We start from the raw sequence: 6,736 nt of genomic DNA, 5'->3' as shown, positions 1-6,736 counted from the left end.
TCTCTCCTCTCCTCTCCTCTCCTCTCCTCTCCTCTCCTCCCTTCTCCTCTCCTCTCCTCTCTCCCCTTCTCCTCTCCTCTCCTCTCCTCTCCTCTCCTCTCCTCATTCCCCACCATCACTCCCACTGGCCGGGGAATCTTCCCGCTGAAGCAATCCAGTTCATCTCCCGATAAAGGGCCATCAGCCAACACGTTGTGGGCCAAAATTCATCTCATAAATATTGGTGTGGACTTAAACAAATGCAGTCTCTCAGCTCACACGCCAGATTTCAATGGAATTACATGGGGAATTAATTTTCCTCCCTCTGTAGTCGGGGAAACAATAAAATAGGGAAATGCTTGGAATCTATGGCTTGGATTTCCAAGCTGGTTGAAGGACTGGTTCTCACATGTCACCCATTGACGTATTCTGAGCAAGAGGCTCCTGATGGGCAGACATGCCTCCTGTGCAGGTGCTTCATGGATCAGGCCTTGGTGGCAGAGACAAAACCCCCCAAGTTGTGGACTCAACATCGAGCTGGGCAGGAGGTGCCGCGGTTCTTAGCTCAGGTCACAGCTTCTCTTCTAGTCCACGTGTCCATCCCTGCCCATGTGGTGACGCATCTGCAGGTTCTTCTCTTTGGATAACAACCATGTTTCACATCCACCCTTAATGTCATTGCCCTCATATGGATCAGAACTTGTTTCTTCCCACTTCCTCTGCTCATCCTCACCTCTTGGACAGGAGTGCTTGGAGCAATGATTTCCTACAATCCCAATCATTTGCTAAAATTCCAAGATGCAGAGAAATACTACGAATTATTCTCTTTCTATCCATCTTAGTGGAAAGCCAGTACCTGAAGTCAAGTGATGCCACAACAACAACCACTATAACAACGTGCTGTTGTTGCACAGGTGTCTTAAGCGGAAGGCAGCACACAGGTGTTCCACTGGATGAGAAGTCTTTCTTGACCATTAGTGTGCTCAGTTCTTATTAATGCCAGTTGATGTCTGTAGGAACTCACTGCAAGTCCATATCTGTTCACTAGTGATTTTTTGTTTTCCTTTTGAGGTGGAGAATATGGGAACATATTTTCCCATCGGTCCCAGGATGGGCAGTATACAAATTCTCATAACCTGAGTGCTGATCGCTGCCCTGCTACAACTGAATCTGTCCAAACATTTTTTGCTGATTTTTCATGGATCACTTAGATCCATGGATCACGTTCTCACAGTGAAAAGACTTCAAACTGGAGCATTTCCTTTTCAAATTATCTTCTAACTGCTTTATGAAAATAGGAAAGCAAAAAATAATATTAAAAAGCAGCAGTTGGGACACCAAATCAAATGTGGCTAGAGAAGTCCAAGGATCCTCCCCATTGGTCTCAGTGGGGCTTTCCCACATCCTTTGAAAGGAATTCATTCCTTTCAAGCTGGGAACGCTGGCTAGGAACCCGCCTTCCAATAATGTCTTCCATAATTTGCTTCAAGGGACACATTTATGGTCACTCAGCCTTTTGTATGCATCTTGTGCAAGACGAAGGGCTGGACACAGTGACGAGGCTTGCATGAATAGATGTTTGCTGCTTGCCACAGCCCAATGCATTCTCCAAGCATCTCCCCAAGATCTTCAAGCATCCAAGCACAGCTCAGTCTTTCAGGATGGACATTCCCAAGGATACACATGGTGCTGAGAGCAATGAGACAGAGACCACGTTTGTCCCAGGTGCTGGAATACCCACATAGTGGATACCCACCAAGATCTCTTCAGGGACCTGAAGAGTTGTTTCTTTTCATCCACATCAATCTCTGTGGCCTCGCACAGGTTATGTTAGAAAGACTCCTCTGATGAGCAAACAGCTTTGAACCATTGAATACCTACTAGCATGGGCAGCTCTTAGGAGAACAGATGGTTTTTAGAAGTCATCCTAACTTTGTTTTTGAAAAGTCATCCTAACCTCTTCTTCATGAAGTCCATTTAATTTACGTAGAATGGGCTCCCACTCCCTTTGCCCCAAATGCTGCTGTTGGAGGACAGTGGCTGGAAGAGTGAGACATTTGCTGGATTGGAAGATCATAGGACCTCAAAAATTAGGGAAGTAGGTTGGGCTGCTGGCCTTTGGTTACCAAACATGAATTCAGGCTGGGACTTGGCACCCGCAGGTAGCTCCAGTGCAAGAAGTCGCTCCCTTCCTAATCCCCCTTCCCTTTCAGCCATCACTGGGCACAGAACTGGCTTCCCTGCTGAGTTCTCCAAAAGTGTTATTTTTTTTTCTTACAGATTTATAATTTTTTAATGCCAGCCCAGCGCAAAGCTTTCAAGCAGCAGCTGCCGGCCAGGGTTGCATTAGGAGCCTGCATATTATGCTCCATTTCCCCCAGGGAAGGGCGGGCGGATCTGGCCAGGGGGGCTCCGCTTTCCCACGCTCCTGTGGGGAGCCCCTCTGGGCAGACACCCAGCACTGTCACCCAGAGCTAACAGGGCTTTTCCTGGAGAAGCTGCCCCCGCACCTGTCTCCACAGGGAATAACCAGTTCCCTGACGTTCCTCGGCAGAGAGGAACGCAGCGCGGGCAGCACAACGGAGCTCAGAGCGGTGCAGCAGGAGGACAGAATCATGGAACCACAGAACGTTCAAGGTTGGAAGGGACCTCTAGAGAAGATCTAGTCCAACCCCCTGCTCCAGCAGGGACACCCAGAGCACGGGGCACAGGGCGGCATCCAGGCGGGTTTGGAGACCTCCAGAGAAGGAGACTCCACAACCTCCCTGGGCAGCCTGTGCCAGGGCTCTGGCACCCTCACAGTGAAGTTCTTCTTCCTCACATGGAGATGGAACTGCCTGTGTTTCAGCTTATGCCCACTGCCCCTTGTCCTGTCACTGGCCACCACTTAGAAGAGTTGGCCCCGAGGAGGACACGACCCAGTGCTCGCTGCGTCCTGAGGAGGGGTCAGGGACACCCAAGAGGAAGGAAACAACCTTCCCGGGGCCCTGCTAAAAGATGGAGCTGCTGCCTGGCCCCCACGGATGACGTTCCTTCGATCTGCAGGGAAAAGCGACGCCCCAGAAAGCTGTGTGTTATTTTGAAACACCTGCGCAGCCCAAGCTGCAGCTCTTGGTGTCTGGTTAGTCGCAGTGCTGCTCATTGCAGCGGTCACCGGGCACCAGGGAGGTTGCTGAGGAGCTGAGCTCAGGACAGAGACTACCTAGCTCTGGTGTCCATGAAGCAATGCTAATAATAGCTAAAATTCTGAGAGTGGCTTCAGCAGGACAGGGCAGCTCAGCTAGGCCAGTTGTTCGGCTTTCCTGTGCCAGGAGTGAGCTGGAAAGCCCATGTGCTGAAAAGGCAGCTGCAAGAGCAATCCAAGAGAAATCCATGGGGTTGGTGGGGCCGAGGCCATGGGCTCTGCTGGAGTTGGCTCCGCTTTCCTCCCCTCTCTGAAGCCCCAAGCCTTTGCCACAGGTTGCCTGCAGGAGCTAGTGTCCTTCGGGCTGTTGGTCCTGGAGGATCTCCTGGCTGGTGCTGAATGGAGCAGGAATCACTGGTTTTTAAGGAATGGCCAGTGGTGTCGGCTGTGCTTGGGGAAGGTGGGAGCCCTTTGGGCTCTTCCCTGTATGTCCTCCCAGTGATCCCTCAAGGGATGCGTAGTACCAGGTCTGTATCTCGAGTGCAGAGGAGTTTAGGAAGGAGATCAGAGCAGTCCCTAAGAAGTTAGGCCATGGTGGTGGCTGGGAAGACTTTTCTTTGGCATTCCTGGCACTGAGCTGCCTCAGGCCTCCCTAGATCCAGACGTGATGGTGTGTGGGCAACACGACGAGAACCACAAGCTGGCTCTTCTGCCCATAAACCCTCCCCACTCAGCTCCAGAGGCAGAAGGGGTGCGGGGTCATTTGTGCCCAGCACAGAGCCGCCGTGTGCTCGAGGAGCCCCCGGGGTGCCAGCGGGCACCGCGTTCGACCCCGCGCTGCTGCACACAAATATTACACAACCCCTTTCACCGCAGGAGCAAAATCCCCTTCCAGAGGTAGCTAGAGCTGCTTGTTTTCCTTTTTCTCTCTGCTTGTTTTGATCCCCTGTGCTGCAGCAAAGCTAGTCCCAGCTTTGGTTCCAATTTTTCTGTTTATTCCAGGCAGTTCTAACTATTATATTCTTATGTCTAGCCCTTGTTGCCCCATTTTTATATTTCTGGTGAGTGGAAATGGAAGAAAAGAATTCAATGGCTCTGTTTGTGCACATGGGTACTCAGCCGACTGGCGCTTGATTAGATGATCTCGAGACAGAGGCACATGATAATTGCATTGCTCACAACACATTTAACTGAAAAGCTGAAGGAGGCACTAAAGAAAAAGCCCTCCTAGAACAAGAAGAACTTTTACTTTATTAAACAATTTATAATTTGCTCATCTGGCTCTTGAAGACGCTCATAACTGAGTTGTGAAGTGGCTGACTTCACTTAATGTCTCTCCGCGTTTTATGAGTTGGCAGAAGGGCCAAGCACCCCCTGAGGCGGAGGGAAGCCCCGTGGACCCTTCCAGTTGCCTCTGAAGATGTCTGTGTCCTTCACAGCCTCTGGTCTCAACACGTGCCAGCATCCAGCAACAGCCTGGTCGAGCAGAGCCCCACCAGCAACCTGGCAACTTTTCCATCTTTGTCACATCAGACTTGGGACATGATCTGAGGCCCATTTTGTGATGGAGACAGGGCAGAAAAGCGCAGGTTCCAGGAGGAAGAGGCCGAGGATGGTGAGGATTTGCTGCCTGGCGCAGCAGGACGGCTCTGATGGCTTCCCTTGCGGAGCACTCCAGGCAATTTCATTCTGAATCCCTTTCCAAGCAAAATTTTAGGCTTGTGTTTAGATCAGTTTCGCACTCTGGGACATTCTGTTCAATGCCTGCGAGCCGGCGCTTCCTTCCAGTCCCTGCTCCAAGCTCAGCTCTGCCCCCGCACCTGTAAACCTGCAGAGAGCAGTTGGATGTGGGTGTCCCTGGCTGCCCTGCCTGGAGCTGCTGCTGTGGCCTCGGGGCAGGGAGGCCAGCCCGGCCTCCACCTCCCGCTGCCTCTGCCCGAGCGCGCAGGGACCGGACGGGCAGAGCCGGCCCCGCTCCCGGGCAGGCTCCGAGGGCTCTGCCAGTGGATCCTGCATAAATCATTACTCACTTCGGCGCCTGTCGCCCCTTTTCCTTCAGAGCCCGGTGAGCGGCGGGGGCGGAAGGCTTTTCCCGTGCTGGACCTCGGCCATTCGGTGGAGGGAGCAGCAGGAGGCTTTGAAAGAGAGATACTGTGAGCACTGTCTCCACCTTCCCCGGAGGCTGATCTTCATGCAGCTGAGCCTTCAAGGGATATCCCTTAAAATAAAGGCCAGCTTATTACCCCTCTTCTCCAGCTCCCGAGGAACTAAATATCCCAACGTGAAGAGCAGCCAGCGGCGGCACAAAGCCCCTTTATAGCTCCCAGGGTGCCCTCCCTGCTGGCTCCGGCTGCCCCCACGCTCTGTTTTCCCTCAGTCTTTTCTTCAATATTTTTTCCAGTCGACTTAGTTGGTGCAGACCTGGGCCCGGCCGAGGAGAAGGCAGCGGGGCCGGGGCTGGCGGCGCCCCGTGAGCGGCACCGGCCGGGCCGCTCTGCCGGCAGCCGCTTCCGCCGGCCGCCTCCGGCAACGCTCGGCACATCCAGAGGGGACGTGCGGCGCTTTACGGAGCCCCGAGTGAGAAAAAGTCACTTTGCAGCTCCCGGTTGGGCTCAGGGCACTAACAAGCAGATTTCCAAAAAAAAAAAAAAAATCCCTTATTTGGGAGAAAAAAAAAAACAAATGAATATATGCGAGTTGATTTGTATTCCAGATGACCTTGCAAATCAGGAGATTGAGCTGGGCCTTTTATCTCGAGAGGAATGGCTTCAAATCCTGATTATCCCATAGAGGAAATTCCATTTAATGGTCTAATTTTGGTGGGCTGAAAAGCTGTTCCCTGCCTAGAACCACCGCCTATTATGGCATGATTGGCACTCTGTGTTCCAGGCAGAACAAGGACTTCACCTCATCTCTACTCCCATTTCTTCAGGCTCTCACCACCTAACCTTCCTCTTCCAAAGAGCCTGAGAAAATAGACGGGATTTGCAGCACGGATGGAGTGAGCCCAGCTGTGCCCAGCGGCTCTGTGCGTGCGGGTGGCCGGTAGGGCTGGCGGTGCCAAGAGGAGCACAGCCAAGTGACAGAGCGGAGCCTGAGAAAACCAGGAACCCCATGGGGGAAAACGCCAAAGGAAGGAGAGACAAAGTGGGCAAAAAGGGGAAAATAGAGAGGGAGGGTGCACAGGGAAAGGATGCCTGGATACCCAAGGGTGGGATGCGGGAAGGACTCGGACCCCACCAAGTTGCAGAAAGGGACATGAGCTGCGGGACGGCGTCCCTGGATGCTCTCACCCTGCCTGCTGGTTCTGGTTAGTATAGAAATGTCTGCAGGCCTCAGCTTGGGCTGGTTGTTTTGTGAAACGAGTATTTTAGGTTTGCTATTTTCCAAAGTCCTCATTTCTCAGAGCATGAAACACTCTGTTCTGCAGGGGAGCGGAGGATTTGCAAGACCGAGCAGCAGCCAACTCAGTTCTCCATCGTATCTTTGCAGACGCTAGAGGGTAAAAAAAGAAACACTCGTCTCCAGTCTGGTCGGTGCAGTATTTCCAAACCACTTGGTTTTATTTCTCCTACCAGTGTGACAAACCTGCATGATATCCTGGTAGGACAGGATAAATGCGAAAGTAAAGGA

Source organism: Nothoprocta perdicaria, unplaced genomic scaffold (genome assembly GCF_003342845.1).
Source record: "Nothoprocta perdicaria isolate Ctin4 unplaced genomic scaffold, notPer1 scaffold_80, whole genome shotgun sequence".
Classification (NCBI taxonomy): Eukaryota; Metazoa; Chordata; class Aves; order Tinamiformes; family Tinamidae; genus Nothoprocta; species Nothoprocta perdicaria.
Note: the sequence above shows the minus strand (reverse complement) of the source record.